We start from the raw sequence: 17,029 nt of genomic DNA on the forward strand, positions 1-17,029 counted from the left end.
ATTTTCCTAAATTTTTGACTGGAATCCTAAAATATTGTACTTGGGACATGTGACGTAAGGATTCTCAAGTGCACGATCCGATGACGACCTTGCCCTTTGAAGGTTGTCAAGCGAAATTTATAATATTCATTTTCAAGCGTGGAGTTGATACATATTGCTGTATTACACCTCATTCGGTTGACCTAGTGGATCGAAAGTACTTACCTCTTTTAAGGAAAAAGAGTACTTAAACTCTGCGTTTTTATTAATTTAAAGACTTTGAGAAGTACATAAAAAAAAAAACAAAAAATACATATACTCCAAGATGATTATAGGGGCTGATCCAAGTAATAACTCGGTTGGGCTGAAGGCCCACCAACATTTTTGGGCCCAAAAATAAACTAGGTCATAACTTTATATTTTCTTGTTGTCACCAAAAATAACCCGCGAAACCGAAGACACCAACCCAGGCTACCTAGCACAGCGGCGATTCTGACTCTGTTCACTTCTCCTCCTCCTCCAATCGTCCTCTCGGTCACCGAGCTCCAGGAGTCCCGGCCTCCAGGTATCTCTCTCCCTCTCCGTCTTCTTCCCCTGCTCTTCTTCTCTTCTTATTCGTAATGTGAAAGCTCTATTTTTTTTTAATTTTTCTGACTTTTTGATCTTCAGTTCTTCACATCGTTAGCGGGTTATTCACTTATTCTTCTATCAGTTATTCGGCAGTTGGGCGGCTCGGCCATTTGAAATTGAAATTGAATCAGTCAGGTTAAAGAGGTATAAAGGCACACCCATTTGATATTGCAATTGAAATTGTAATGAAATTATGAAATTGTATGTATCTGATAAAACTCAGCTCTTCTGTGGGTTGGGCACACCCAATTTGTGGCTTTGTGCTTGTAATTCAACATTTCAGTTTTCAAATTGTATGTAGCTGATAAAACCCAGTTCTTGGGTGTGTAGGGTGTGCTGAGATTTGTGGCACTGTGCGTGTGAATCAACATTGAAATTACAGTAAAGATGTTATAACTTCTAAGCTTTTATAAAACCCAGCAACTGCTCACTATAAAAGTTAGTATTGAGAAGCAGATGGCCACAATTCCACAAATGAAAGCTTGAAAAAAAACAAGGAAAAAAGCAAGGTGATTAAATCTTCCTATTTTGATACAAATGAAGGATCAGCATTTACTAATTACTATCTATCATTAGTACTTTCTTAGGTCATTATGTTAGCTGTACATTTTTTTGGGGTGTATGTGTATTGCTTCAGCCTGCATGTGTGTGAATTATAATTGTATTGGCATTGCTCTCATATATCTAATATAAGTTAATTAGGTGTTACACTAAAATGTGAAATCATGATCCGAATCCGAAGGGAAATTTTTTTCCCCCTTTGTTAAGAAGTTCAACCCCCATCGAGCTTGTAATACTGGATCTGCCCCTGGTTGATTCATGCATTTATCCTTTACTGCGGTAGAAAGAATGTTCAGATAATGAGTTCTGAGTCATGTTATCTGTACGAACACTTTTATCATTTGTTTGAATCTATGCCTCCTTTGGCTTGTCATGGTTATATGCTTATGGTAGACTTGAAATCATTTTGTCATCCTCTTGTAGGATAGCAGATGGGCTGCTACCACTATCAGATGATCTACGATATGGCAAGACCTTGGTCGAATATTGTATCAGAAATCAGAAGTGCTTCATAATCATAGATGGTAAGACCTTTCCTGATCTAAAAACACCCCAATGACTCTTATACAAAAAAGATGTGCCATTTCGCTGTTGCATGGTCCCCAAAGATTGGCCTGCATGCAAAACCAATACCGTCAATCTATAACCTGATGTTACTAACAAAACCTGTTTGAATTTCAGTTGGGTGGGAGCGCGGGGTAATCAAAAGCTGTTTGAATTTCCGTAAATAGAGACAACAGGTAACTATTCCCTGAGTTGGCTTACATAACTGCATTGTGGTAAACTTATTCCCACAAATCATTCAAAATTCATTCTTGCCTTCTGCATTATTGTCAATCCATATTTTAGATATTCATTCTGTCAGAAAATATGTAACTCCCACGTCACATTCTAAATATGACTAATATTTGTTCCTTGCATGTTTTTCGTTTACATTTTCCATTTAATTCCTATCTGTGATACCAGATTTCTTACATGGATAAAAGAGAGAATGGTTCAGTAGCTTTAGCTTGAGAGCATGCAGCAACATTCACATTGCCTCTTTCCACAGGTTTATACCGGGTTTTTATATTATGACAAGGGTTTTTTTATGAGTATCTGTTAGGTTGTGTAACACCTCTAGAGGGTGGAAGTGATGACAAAAATAAGTCTAATGGTCATGGGTAGCAATATTGCTTTTGCTTGTCTGATTATGTATAATTACTATTTGTAGTAGTAGAAATGGTAATGATAATATACAGAGTAGTAGTGATTGCAGTAGCAACAATAGCAATAATCAATAAATTAGGATTTGAGTTAGATTGATTTCTTAATTAGACCAAAAAGGTCATGTCAATCATGTATGTTACTTGATGTCATGGGTCATTAGCAACTCCTCCAGTATGCAATCTCTGAATTTAGTTTACATGGTTATTATTAAGTGTTTTTTGTGCTTGCAAACCCCATAAGCTGAAAATTAAATTAAATGAAATGATATTTCATAAAACTACTAGTAATTCTATGTCAGTAAAAACTATCTAAGGTTGCCAACTTCTTCTTGAACACAGCTGTCATTTTTGGTTTTCAATGTTGGGAAATTGATTCATAATGTTACTCCTCCAATGTAAGGATGACAAAGCTTCTATTAACGGTTTGATTAATTTCCTAACATACCAGACTCTCCAGCTTGACTCAATAGCTAACCTCAACCATCTTCTTCGCAGTTACTGTTGGGTTAGTGTGGTAGGAGTAATTAATAGCTCTAGTATACGTTTCTCTATTATTGCAGTTTACTACTTGGTGATTACCTTTAATGTTTAACTGTTTCGTTTAGTACAGTATGACCCTTGTTTTCAGTTTATATATAATCATGAATTATTGGATTGTGTTCTCAATTCTAAGTGCAAACCTTTCTGTTTCAGTGGGAGCAAAGAGGAAAGCATGGATACCAGCAGGATTAAAGGTAGTGCTCAGAACCGAGTTGCACAATTTATGGTTTAAACATATCTGTTGGCACTATCACCACGTTTGTGATATGTTCTGGAGGGAAGTCTCAGCTGTTACTTTTCGGCACATTGCATTTCTACTCTGAAATTATCTTTGAGCAGTTGCCTATTCAGCTTATAGTTAGTCATGGAAGTTTCATTTTGATACGGAACTTCAACTGGTCTGTTCGGCAGTTGCCTATTCAGTACAGAAAATGTTTTGGAAGTTGCACTTTGATTTGAAACTTCAAATGGCCTGTTTAGCAGCTCCGTATTTAGCTTATATGTATTGTGCAACTGGGTTTAGACATAGTAGTTGCATTGCTATAAATAGGAATTCCGTGGGGCTCAATACTTTGCGGATGAAAATAGTTTAACATTGGAAGTTGGAAGTTAAGTAGTATGGTTTAGCTGCGGAAGATAACAGTCTTTCCTATGTATTAGAACTGTAGTAATATCTTTACAAAGCAATAACATGCAAGCACTCTAGTATGTATGTTATTTTATATTTTGCTCTGATTTTAGATCTGAACCACTTTGTTTATAAATGAGTCATTGAGCCTATGTTTGGACAAAAGAGAGACACTGCTAAATTAATTTGTTATTGAAGATACAGATCATTTCATTTATTTAAATTGCTATTGTGGTGCTTCTTAACTGAACTAGCACACAAGGCCGACTCAATACACTTGATCACCTTATTTATGTTAATAAGTCGTACTGAAGGTTTAAGTAGGTTATAAATTTTTGCTGTGAGCTTTAAGTATCTCAGGGTGACCTATCTGGTTCTTTTGAGTGTTATTTTACTTGAAAACGAAGATAATTGTATATCTAAAAGTTAGGATATGGTAGTTGGTATTGTTATGCTATTAATGATGTCATATTAGCAGTGTTTTATTTTCATCTCATTTCATTTCATCTACTTAAGTAGTATTGTAGGATGAGTTTTACCTGAATTGGTGGTCATTCTGATTACGTGGTACTTATTGTGCTCTCTTATTTTTATTTGTCAACTTGCTTAAGCTCTAACTGAATGAAAAGAAGAATTTGAATCACCTGCTGCGAAACAAACACCTACCAATTTCACGTCCGTTTTCCTCATAAAGCGCGCTTCCTTCCATAACAGGTATTTCTATGATTGTGTTCATGTCAGGTCAATGGTTGATGTTATAACGCTTTAGGGTAGATATAAGGAATTAAAAATAATAATACATTTTGTCATATTCGGCTTTGGTGTTGTGTAAAAAATGTTACACATGACATTTTCCTGTTGTTACAGGATCAAATTCGGTTTGAATCCCGGTTTATCGTGGACGATGAATTTCATTTTCCTGATTTGGGATCGTCAGTGGTCACTCTTACACAATACAGTAAACAACATAGGAAGTGGAACGTTACATATCGCAACATCAATAGTGTCCCCACGCTCAGTTGCACGTGCAAGTTGTTTGAGGCTGATGGAATTCCTTGCTGCCATATATTTACTGTGATGAAAGTGAAGCAGATAACAGTGTTTCCTGAGTCTTTGGTGACAAAGAGGTGGACTAAAGATGCGACGACTATCAATGAAGAAACCCGACCTAGCAATGGAGTGATTTCCGACAATTCACTTCGCCTGGCAAGGTACGGTGAGATGATGGCAGAATGTACGCAGACTTGTTTCAGGGCGTCATTTTCCGACGACGCTTACTATGAAACAATTGAATCCATGAGGCGTATGTCTATTAGGGCGAGGAGATATCCAGTTCATGAAGACCAAGAGGATACTGCACATAACAGTCTGGACGGACTTCACGAGAATGTTGTCAAGGATCCTAAGATTTGCATATCAAAAGGTACTCGAACAAATCCCCCCACTGTTGTTGATGATGGCAAAGCAGGGCAGACCAAAGGCGCTATTAAATGTGGTAAGTGTCACCAACCGGGCCACAATGTTCGAACATGCGACAAAGCCACTAATGATGGTAGAGGGGGCAAATCACATGGTGACAGTGTCGATATACCTTCCAATGCTGACCACACCTGTCCCGATGAGGAGGAATACGAGTTTGTTGCTAGTAGCCGGAATACTAACTCTTTGCTGCACCACAGTGAAGAAGCCCGTGATTTTGCCTTCTTTGGGGGGTACGACTCCATAATACCCTCCGTGTCTACTTCTAGATCACATGAAAGTTCCAACTCCGGGGAACCCGAGGGGTCATAGTCACAACAAGTTTCTCGGCCATACATCGGTATGTGCGCAATCGTTTGCTTTTTGCTATTGCTATATTTTGCCATGACTGATAGTTTCTTAATTAACATGGTCCGTTAATATTTTGGTTGGTCTGTTTTATATGTACATGAAATGTAACCGACGATTTCATATTCATATTCATGATGCATCTCGTGAAATTGAAAGTGCCACTGATATCTTTTATGGGAAACCGAAATGTTTGTTTCAATTATGCTTAGACGCACATTGTCTGAGATACACCTATGACATGAAACCATGTCAGGTGTTGAATTTTGGATTCGTCAAATTAATTTTTGTTTTTTTATTTATTTTTTATATTTTTTAATTTATTTTAGTTGTTGTATCCAAAGTGATATTTTTTTCAAAACAAGCTTTGCAAACAGTTAAAAGTCAGATACTTAGATTGAAATGGAAGTTGCAATCAACTTTCGGCATTTATAATGGCCTGTTCGGCACTTTCCGAATTTGATGACAATTTTTCCATAAATATCAGTCCCCGAGTAGGAAGTTGCGTTCGTAATTTGGAAGTTATCATGACCTGTTCGGCATATTCTGAAATCTGGCCAGTATTGATTTACTTGTATTTCACCAACTTTATTCGAACGCTGCAGTGGAAACTTCCACACAAAACAATACAAAAACATTGTTACTTAGGTCAATGTCATCGACGTCATATTAGTGACCAACGAACTAGAAACGTTCACTTAACAATGTATCATTTCTACAGAAAATGAAAATTGAAGTTTATTTTAGTGCCAAATGAAAACGCAACCTTCTGAAATGCTTATCTGTTTCTTCAACCCTATTTTGCCAACCCTCCCATATGAATTCTTCTAATATGGAGAGAGATTTTTATTCACTCATCAACTTGAAATCCCACTTTGCATTCATCTACCCATATGAATCCTCCGCCATGGCAAGCAACCTGACCATCACATGAAATTTGAAATATTATCAAACCCCCAAGTATCACGGTTCACGGTTCAATTTACGTCGAACGAGAATAGATACTACCATGTCACAATGATTATGCATAAATTACCTTGCTCCCCCCGCAAAACCAATACGGCTTGTCATAATGTTTGGATATTCCTCTTGATATTTATTATATGTAATTAAAGTCCTTAGGAAGCTGTCTTATTAATGATCTCTGACTTGTAGGTTACGTACACGAACGCTGACTTGTAGGTTACGTACACGAACGAACACTTGAAAGTTTGATGAAAGATATATAAGTTAAAATAGTCAGTTCGGCAGTTGCCTATTCAAACTGAGGAACACTTGCGGAAGTTTCATTTTAATCATAAGTTCACACGGTCTGTTTGCCAGTTACCTATTCGGCCATAATACAATTACGGAATTTTCATCTTCATACAGAAGTTCTTACGGTCTGTTGGGCTGTTGCTTGTTCATTTATAAATACATGTATATACAAGCAAAAGCAGTGGAGACTACATTGTTTTGGTCCAATTAGCTGAATGCAATCAGAGACTACTACTCTCACACCTTCAAACTAGAGTAAACTAGAAAGCGTACCCGCGCTTTGCTGCGGGAATATAGTCGTTCAAGAAACGATAGAAGAATAATCAAACCCATCAAACAAAATCAGAAACACATGAAGAAGTTTGCCAAAAAATTCAACCAAACTTCAGTTGGAAATGCTGTTCTCTGTATACAAATAATAGAAGTGTTTAGTAATCTCTTGAGGGATTAGGTGTCTTGTTGGTCCTGTGGCTTGGGCCAGAAAGGGGGATTTTAGGACGCTTTGACATGAGCATAATCCTGAGAAGCTGCTTCCACCTCGATGGTGCTACAAATCAAACAGCAGCAGTCTGTTCTTCACAGTTGGTGCATTCTTTTGTAAAGCATCTAGGCTTAGTGTTCTGTGATCATTTGGAGCCACCAGGCAAGTTCTAGTTGTTGATGTTATGGCTGCCAAAACTGAGAGAAATCAAAACTTTGATGGTATATAGTGAGGTATATAGTGAGGACGGTAGGACACCATAAATCGAAGTTGTGTGTGTAAAATAGCATGCATTATGAACATGTGGTTATACTGAAATAAAGCATCACATATATTTGGGAGGGATCAAACCACAAATGAAATTTTATCTCTTTTCCAATAATTTTTTTTTACCTTGACTTCCTCTGATGTAAACACTGGCCTGTAAAGTATTAGAGTTTTCCCAAATGTAATCTTCAGAAACTTGATGAACACTGTTTGGAAGCTGCAACAAATTCAATCAGTTCATGATGAACACAATTATTTGATGCTTATAATCATATGAAATGTTACAGAACAGAGCTATTGGAATTGAGGAAAAAGGAAGATAAACATACCAAGTAAACCAGAACAAAAATTTGGGTTTTTTTCACTATATGTTTCAAGTAAAACATAACAATTACTTGTGCTGCTTAAACTTAAACATTGCAATGCTCAGCATAGGCTTTGTACCTCAAATTAATCTTCGCTCCAAAGTAGAAGTACTGCTGTTTAGCCCTAACCTCTCAAGTTCAGCTTCAAACATTGCCTCTATTTTACTCATCGACTCTGAACTCGTAGAACTCTACGATCATACTTGTCCTTATTCTGTTCAGGAGATTTGTTCTAAATCCAACATCAGTAACTATCATCATGTGATCTTCCAGTGTGCTTTCAGTCTGTAGTGTTTATTTGTTCCAAACAAATAACCTACTAACATGAAAGAAAAAAAAATCAGAATTACAGGAGAAACTGAAAATGAATTTAAAAAGCATTTAGCTAATGTTTCCTCTTGAAAACCACTACACATTGGTAAAACTAAATATGTAGTAAAGCACCTGAAATTCAAAATTTGAAGGGGGCAAAAAAGAGCCTGAAATTCAAAAATTTTGAAGAATTTCTGTTTTCCTCTTTTGCATATTCACAATATTTGTTTAAACGAAACTTTAAGATAACATCACTTGCCTCAAACTCAGCATGTCCATGCAGCACAACCTTACATGCTACAATGTGGTGCACAACATGCTTCCAATAGACATTGTCTACAACATGTTCTTATATGAAATGAGTTACAACTTACCACTGATGTTGAAGATCTCCATCAGCAAAATTACATAGACAAAGTAGCTGCACACAAATAAATGAAGACAGGTCTCACTAAAAAGGAAGAAAAACCAGAGACCAAAAGTTACATGGCAGCTGGGAAAAGAAGTGACAAATCAGAAAAGCAGGAAGCAATACTCGGGATAAATGGCCAACCGCGTCTATCCTAATTATATCGGAAAAAAAATGATAACTATTAACTACTATGATTCATTCCCTATTATTGTCCCAAGCCAACAAAGTAATTTGCCTTTTCGATTTTTGCAAGCTTTATTTGATCCAAATACAAAGACAGCAAATTGATATGTAAATCAGATAGATAGTGACTAATAAAACATGGATATGCCTAGCAGTAATAAAGTAAACTGACCCGACCTTCTTGTTAAAAACTGGAGCTGTTTAAAACTCAAAAAGTACTGGATACAAAGCAAACGAAAGACCGATTAGGATAGCTAGAAAACTGCATACAAATAACTAATTCAAGGAAATCAGTTTAAAGTATGTTGGTATTGACTCTACTAAACCAAAATCTTACCAATCTAAGCAAGAGCTTCCCGTCTCTCTCTTCTCCTTCTTTTCGTTCTTGCCTGTTCTCTTGTCTCTCTCTCTCTCTCTTTTTGTTTCGTCTCGTCCCTTTCTCTGTGTTGGGGGAATAACAAAATCCCAAAAGAAAATACATTTTATTAGGTCTAATAAAACAGAAATCCAACCTTTATCAAGCTTTCCAATTAACAAAATTAGCAAATCTTTTGTTAAATCATTGAAATCCAACCTTTATCAAGCTTTCCAATTAACAAAATTAGCAAATCTTTTGTTAAATCATTCTCATCATTAAAAATCAGCAGTATATGGAACTAATAAGAAAAGGCTGACTACTGCTAATTTCAAAATGGTCCTGGAGATACAGTGACTAAACTTTTTACCTTTCCTCCATTTTTTTTCTCCTGTAGAAAACTTATGTATTGAAAAAATAAATGGTTGAGCTGTAAAACAGAGGTACAAAGAAAACTATTAAGGATATCCATATGACTACGATAAAAAGAAAGGTAGCTTTCACTTGTCCAATATCAAAAGCAGAAACAATATTGAAAGCTCTTGCATATTGCATGGAAGCAGCACTGTTAAAAGTTGTATCAGCTCTCTTTTGTTAAATAACCAAAATAAGATTCTCATTGAATACCATTTGAAATCAGAACTACAGCTTTCTTAGTTTCTGCTAGTTAATATATAACAATAAACTTAAGCATCAGTAAAGGAACCCAAAAGTACCATGACTTGTCTTACTGATAAAAGAAAACTGCATACATACATCTCTCTCCAAATTCTACCCAAATTTTCACAACGGTAAGAAAAAAGTCAGCAAGTACCTTGCTTGTCAGCTCGGCATAATAAACAGCCCCAAAACCACCTTGTCCAATCTTATCGAAGTCAGCTAACAAAAAGTCAAAATTCGAAAGGAGTTAGGAAAGGTGGATTATTAACCTGAAGAAAATCAGAGAGGAAGACAAAAAATAAGAACAAAGAAACCATACCCCAAGACATATATGTCTGATGGATTATCAAGCTGCAGAAAATTGTGCAGATTAAGGTCACTATGGAGAGATTTCCCTCTTACATTCCAGGTTGCTACAAAAACTCTGAAGAAAACTGCACAATTCAGTCTGTTTCCATCCATCTTTTGCCATGTTTGCTGAACTCCAATTTGCTTGAAATTTTAGTATGTTGTACCTTAGCATGTCAACTTGGGATCCGGAAAGTTTCGAGTTCATTGCCCTTAAATTGAATATTTACTAATTTTCTAAACTTGAGCTGCTCCTACCCTTACATATACCTCTTGGCATTACACACTCTGTACCAAAAAAAACAGTTAGATAAGAAATTTAAAAATCTAGGTACAACAAATGACAAACTGATATAAACCCTGAACCTTTTTGAAAGCCCAAGCAAACCCAATACAATCAATAAATGCCGCAGTTACAAAATATTGATCATGGATAAATTCCAAATGCAGAGATCTAAATAAAACACAGGAGTTTAGATTGTTTATTTAAAAATTTAATTACACCCTCTATTACAATAAGAATACTGATCATTCATAGTTTTCAAAAAAACTATACCTGGATCCAAAAGATTCAAGGAATCTGACTGCAAACTGTTCCCAAAATCTGCAAAAATAAAATAACAACAGTTAAAGTTGTAGACACTATAAAGTCAATAAACAAACACTGTAATAAAAAATTTTAGTCTATACCTGAATCAAAATGGGAAAGCAAGATAATACTGAGTAACAGACAATGGAACAGCAGCAGAAAGACGGTACCAATACTTTTTTGCATAAAATCTGCAAAAGCAAGACCTAACAACTAAATCATAAAAGTCATGGTTAAAATCACTTGAACTCATTTAATAATTATGAATTCAAAAACAGAGCCTCAAAACAACAAATAAAAAATTGAAAACAATAAGAAACGGTAAATCTATAAGTTCTTCCATAAAAACTATACTGCTGCCACTTAAATAAAGCTTCGCAGACAAATGAGTTCAATCTAATGAACAGCATCACCTTAAAAACAAAGAAGGTGCTATAACAAACTCCTCCCTAACTTCTCTCAAATATCACTAATCTTGATACCTCAAATGTAATCAAACATATACTAAAGTCAAAAGGATGGAAAAAATATTATTCATCTCCTTTTATGCAAAAACCTTTGAACCGATTTTTATGTTTCTCTCATTTTTTAGACCAATATATTGCTTCCTACATACACTGTAAGTTCCCTTTATATATATATTGCTTGAGAACTTATGAAAAGCATGACACTCAATTCCGCAAACCAATATATGCACCTATCAACTTAGAACAAAAATGGATCCATTCATTCATTCTGAAAATAATTGAAAACGAAAATAGAAAAAGGAAAACAAAATAAATACATGCAGCAATTAAAAGATGAAGAAAAAAATCAAACTCAAAAAAAAAATTGCATCCAAAGAAGTCAAATTTGAAGAAAAGTGAGCTCAGCGGCCAAAAGAATGAATGCATCTCAACTGTTGGTAGTTTTCCAAGCTAACCATGGAGTTTAAAATCAGAAAACCACACCAAAAGTCTCTGTAGATTTACTTTTTGGTTCAAGTATTCATTGAGAAGTTTACGCATCCCCTAATCTCTGTAAAAATTTAATCTTCACTCTATCCTTTTCTATTGAATACAGAGGGAAAAAACAAAATTGAGAAGGGATTCTCTGTAAAAATTTTAATCTTCACTCTACCCTTTTCTATTGAAAAGAGAGGAAAAAATAAGAGTGCATCTTCTTTCTCCGCTGCTCCTCACTATCTCTCTCTCCAGCCCATGTTTAACTCTTTGGAAATACTCACGAAGAAGAATTAAGCCAATATCACTTTCACAGTCAACAATTGGATGCAATTGACCCAGACATTTCACAATGATATTCATATAATTTACCCAAAAAAAAACAACAGAGATAAATTGAAAGAGGAAACTTGATTAATCAAACCAGATGTGAGCAAAACCCATGAACACAAAAAGTTTTTCATTTCTAAGCTCATTGACATAAACAAAAGCAAAAAAGCAAGTCAATAGCTTCAACTCTGAACCCATATGAAACAAAGAACCAGTCAATAGCCATCATTAGCAAAACAGAGATATACCCATTAAAGAAAAATTAGAAACACCCTCAAACCTCCAAGCTTTGCACTAAAAATCCCAAAAACAAACACAACAGAACACCAAGAATGTTAATTGAAAAACAGAAAGCAAAGCAACTAAGGACGAACATAATAAGGTATACTTGCAAGACACAAAACAAATCCCAAAACCCAATCACCAAACACCAATATTTTGAACCCAAAAAACCAAAACACCAGTATCTTGAACCCAAATTAAGAACGAAGACCATTACCTCGTTAGATTAACTAATGAAAGAAGCAAGTTAATAGCTTCAACTCTGAACCCAGATGTCGTACTCGTAGACGGTGAGATTTTGTACTCGTTTTCAACCCAACCTCTGTATCTTAAAGCAACCAACAGCAGCAGATCCAACTTTCACTCTCTCTTTCCGCCGATTTAGTCGTATGAGGGAGTGAAGGAGGCTGTTTAGAAAGCAGGGGAGAGAGCAAAAAAGTCGGTCTAGGAGGCTTCTGGAGGAAGAGAGAAGAAAAAAAAAAAGGTCAGTGGCAGAGCGTAAAAAAATTCCAAATGAGGGCAGAACCGTCTTTTCAGTCTCTTATGAACAGTAGTAACAGTAACCGGGCTTTAGTATATAGTATAATTTCTGTCATACTTCCCCCTCACTTACCAACCTAACAACCCAAAATCAAACCCCAACACACGTCTCAGTTTTGAGTTTATTTTTGGACCCTGAACTGCAGCCACCTAACATGGACCACATCATGAGCCTAAACCTCGCCCACATTAGGAAATGAGGGTTTTCAACGAAACAGGAACTAAAACAACTATACGATCATACAAAACGGAACGAAATAGGCATCCTAAATGCAGCTATACTAAAGTAAGGGTTAAAGAAAATGAATGATTAAGTTGATGACAAAAAGTCAATCTAAACCAGTCGCTCATTTTGATATGGTAACGAGATTCTCAGCAAAGATTTGACTTGATTCTAAATCAGAGTTCGTATTTCGTTGATTGGATGAAAAAGGGATTAATTCCCCTACTTAAATTTGTATTTGTACACGATAAAGTAACAATCATAAGTTTTTTTGACAATCATTACTGATCAAAACGTTAACCAAAGATGTGATGAAGTTTATACATATTACAAAAGCCTGTATTCTAACCGAACGTGCAAGTTGACACACTTTCAAAAATGAAAATTCTTCACACACATTACAATGTCTCACTCTCAGAGGCAACATGCTTGATCTTCATTTGTTTCCATGATATCATTCATGTTATCCTAGAGCTCAGATGAAGCTTCATCCATCGACTCAAATCCAGCAATCAAAACTCAAAAACACACTAATACTGAGATTTAGGAAGTCAAGTTGAAATATGCAAAAGCTGAACACTTTTTTAATGAAGCTTATGCACAGAAAAATTAGAAATTTGACTACTTGGAAGTCGAAAGCTGACTTGGATTGATTATGCAGCAGCAAGAAGCCAAGAGGATGATGTACGATTTGCCTGCGCTAATCTTTTTATGCACAGAAACCATAACTAACCAAGCTTAAAGGCTCAAGAAACTAAGAGAATAAACAGAGGAGATTATACCATAATGAAATAGCATGAATATTAAATGAATGAACAGCTAATATAATATTGAAAAGAAACATTCTTTATTTATGTTCGTTTTGTTGAGCTAACCACACTACAAATTGTGTGTATTCACGTTTAATTTAAATCCAATATATAAGGTTTCTATACTTGTTACTATGCGTTCGACACTTGTTACTATGTAAATGAGGGTAGAAAGCTTTTTGCTTAATCATAAAAGTTCGACTGAACTTGCTGGATCTTTAGTATAGGAGTAACAAAACCTTGTCATAAATGGGGATAAAGTAAATTAAATGTGTGAATCAAATATAGTGAACTAAATTTTGGGACGCAAGCCTTAAAGTAATTAAGAGCAATTAAAGGGAAAAAATTGAGATATGTACACGGACTCGACTTGGTAGGAGGGACCCAGCTTGGTTAAGGTCTCTTCATTGTAAATTAGACATTATGTTTCATAAATTGAATGAAAAAGGGATTAAATTTGAATATTAACCTTTTGAATGCATTCAGCTATTCCATCATCACGGACCTTATTCCCCTATTAATCAGTAACATGAAACACTACAAAAACACACCATCCAAGCCAAGGAAATCAGCCACAAAGAAGCCAAACTGACCTCAATTACACCAATTGGAACTGAAAACCTAAAACCAAAGATAGTAACAATATACACACTTTATTCCACGCGAACCATATAATCTTCTTATAGCAGTCCAACCACATAACCTATATTAGTAAAAAATAATTGCAATCTTGCAATTAAGAAAAAGGAAACCAAAAATTCCATCCATTTATAGCTCATACAAATTGACTGCCATACAAAATGACCAAGCTGCATTTTTCCTGTGTCCATGAGTTTTTTAGGGGAAAAATAGGTATCTTCATTGTAAATCAAACGTCATATTTCACAGATTGAAAGAAGAAGGGACTAAATTTGAAGATTTACCTGTTGAATGCCTTGAGCTATTCCATCATCAAAGAGCCTATTCCCCTATTAATTAATCAGTAACATGAAACACTGCAAAACACACCATTCAAACCAAGGAACGACTCAGTCACAAAGAAGTCAAAAATTGACCTCAATTACAGCAATTGGAACACAAATCCTTACCAGCCATGAACTAATCCCCATCTGAAGAAATGTAAGCCTTCTTATAATGAGACTTAAATAATTCAAAACCTGAACCACCTCTAGCAAACTTGCACCATCTACGGCAAAACTTCCCAAAAAAAAAAAAAAAAAAAATCAATAAACATAAAAACCAAACAATTAAATGTTCAGATAGCGATCCTTTTGAAATGTTTGCAGAGACAATTCAAGAAATTCAATCACCTTAATCAAACTGGCTTTCCTGCCCGAGGCATTATCAACTGCAACTCTACAAATCCAAATAGCCAAGAAACCAAATCAGAAAACCATGCTACAAAAACACTAAAAAAATCATAATTTCAGCTAAATGAACATCAAACTTTCAAGAAAACAAACAAAACCCAATTTTTCTGGACAACGACCAAGAACAATAACACGTGAGAAAAAAAAAATTTAAAAACTTTCAAACGCAGGAGACTCAAAACAAACAAAATGCTGTTACAAACATGATCTGACGATAATCAATTATCTTATTTTCACACTGATTTAGGACCCAGATAACTAAATCCACAACCACCCAAGTAAACCAAACATTCTATCACTATATTCACCTCGCATCCACAACCACCCAAGCAATCCAAAAGATCCAATGGAGGCTGCATACTGTTACCTTGTTTAAAATCTAGTGTGTGATTATAAAGTGTGAAGCTTTGATTATGGTGTTTTTAATTTCTTAATACTACAATGTTGCTAAAAATAGTGAAACTATTCAGTTAAAAACATGGATAACATTGGAAGAAACTGAGACATTAGAGTTTGATACTCTTCACAATTTTAATGGATGCAGGTAATCACAAAGCTAAAGTACTGAAGTACAAAATTAAGTGTATTAGAAAACAAACAATATGGAAAAGTACTTATTCAATAAATGGTTCTAAAATGAAACAATACTGTTCATTCTGTAAAACAATCAACCACGAAACAATCAAGTTGAACAGATTTAAAGGAAAATAGACAGAATTATCTCGATCATAGCACAAAACCCCTCACCTGGTTGGTTTAGCACGATTATCTTCAGTCACCAATTCCTGTAGAGGAGAAATTGTTATATGAGAAGTTTAACATTAAAATCTGACATGGTCATTTCAAGTTTCTATCAATTGATCGCTACAAATATATTCACATATTTCAAACAAAAAAGATCTCTAACATGGATTGAAAACCTGTTAGAGATCTCACATATTTCAAACAAATTCTGGAATCATTTATAAATACCTCAATAGAGATGAAACTCCATAAACAAGTGCAGAATTCATAAACAATTACAAATAGGATTTGTTTCTTTTACCTCTATAGAAAATTCTGATGCTAAAACTCCATATGTAGTGGGATCACAACATGGCCTTGAGCTAAAAGATTTGCATCCTTTGGTCTACTTTGTCCATAACGAACATATACTGATACAGATCCAGGTTGCACATGAGATTCAATCTCTGCCTGCAAACACAATCAAAATGTTCAAAGTAGCTCTGACATCAAGGAAAATCTTATCAGACTGCACATGACATTCTGATGCATAGAGCAACGAATAGAATAAGCAATCCAGAATCAAATACGTAATCAAACCCCGAGAACATAAATAATCAAAATACAATCCTCAAGAATTAGACGGTTTCAGAGAGAATCACAAAACCCATTGAGCAATTACAAAACCATTGATCAAGCTCATCTATTCTCTTTGCCAAAACAAACAAAAACAAAAAAATTATTGTTTAAAAAACCTCATCTATTCTGGTTGATGAATCAGAAAACCTACTCAGCAATAACAAAATCACTTCTGCTTGATCAATCACATCACACAACTAATTGAAACCACAATATACGAACACCTTGTTATTGACAGGGTAAAGTAAAGCAGCTTACCCAAAGAATGCGCCGCCGCCAATCGATTGACTTATTCGAAATCGCGATGGGTCAACACCTTCTCATTCACGAATCGGGGAGGTGAAACCAATTCGAGGAGCTGAGTCAAATTGGGGGAGAAGGATAACGATGACCGAGATGACGATGAGAGAACTGAGAAGGATACAAAATTCGGGGACGATTCCAAGGAGAACGCTCGATCTGGATCTGAGATAGCCCGAAGACTCTACGAACAGAGGTAGGGTGAATCGAAATGGGGACCTATCACGTGCGCCCATGTGCATATACATCTCTGTCGTAACCGGATGCCCA

General features: G+C 35.5%; 2 long non-coding RNA genes across 26 annotated transcripts; one reads left to right on the forward strand and one right to left on the reverse strand.

The window, feature by feature from the left end:
* The first annotated feature begins 423 nt into the window (after nucleotides 1-423).
* LOC133709312 (uncharacterized) lies at nucleotides 424-4,075 on the forward strand. Of its 4 annotated transcripts, none has more exons than XR_009846233.1 (6): nucleotides 424-544; nucleotides 692-753; nucleotides 925-1,118; nucleotides 1,594-1,694; nucleotides 1,852-1,910; nucleotides 3,072-4,075. It is a non-coding gene; the product is annotated as an uncharacterized LOC133709312 (long non-coding RNA). The 4 variants fall into 4 exon arrangements; XR_009846230.1 differs by having other exon boundaries at nucleotides 940-1,118; XR_009846232.1 differs by having other exon boundaries at nucleotides 940-1,118; nucleotides 1,602-1,694.
* Nucleotides 4,076-6,988: 2,913 nt separating this feature from the next.
* Nucleotides 6,989-16,966, reverse strand: LOC133709310 (uncharacterized). Of its 22 annotated transcripts, none has more exons than XR_009846211.1 (19): nucleotides 16,718-16,966; nucleotides 16,143-16,291; nucleotides 15,845-15,882; nucleotides 15,038-15,083; nucleotides 14,816-14,924; nucleotides 14,651-14,722; nucleotides 14,380-14,547; nucleotides 14,197-14,264; nucleotides 12,373-12,610; nucleotides 10,704-10,815; nucleotides 10,570-10,617; nucleotides 9,985-10,301; nucleotides 9,820-9,884; nucleotides 8,988-9,091; nucleotides 8,828-8,868; nucleotides 8,430-8,476; nucleotides 7,823-8,059; nucleotides 7,505-7,595; nucleotides 6,989-7,299 (listed from the first exon to the last, which is right to left on the reverse strand). It is a non-coding gene; the product is annotated as an uncharacterized LOC133709310 (long non-coding RNA). The 22 variants fall into 22 exon arrangements; XR_009846213.1 differs by having other exon boundaries at nucleotides 14,380-14,430; nucleotides 16,718-16,965; XR_009846215.1 differs by lacking the exons at nucleotides 14,197-14,264; nucleotides 14,380-14,547 and adding an exon at nucleotides 9,376-9,435 and having other exon boundaries at nucleotides 16,718-16,965.
* Nucleotides 16,967-17,029: the final 63 nt, after the last annotated feature.

Source organism: Rosa rugosa, chromosome 5 (assembly GCF_958449725.1).
Source record: "Rosa rugosa chromosome 5, drRosRugo1.1, whole genome shotgun sequence".
NCBI classification, from domain to species: Eukaryota; Viridiplantae; Streptophyta; class Magnoliopsida; order Rosales; family Rosaceae; genus Rosa; species Rosa rugosa.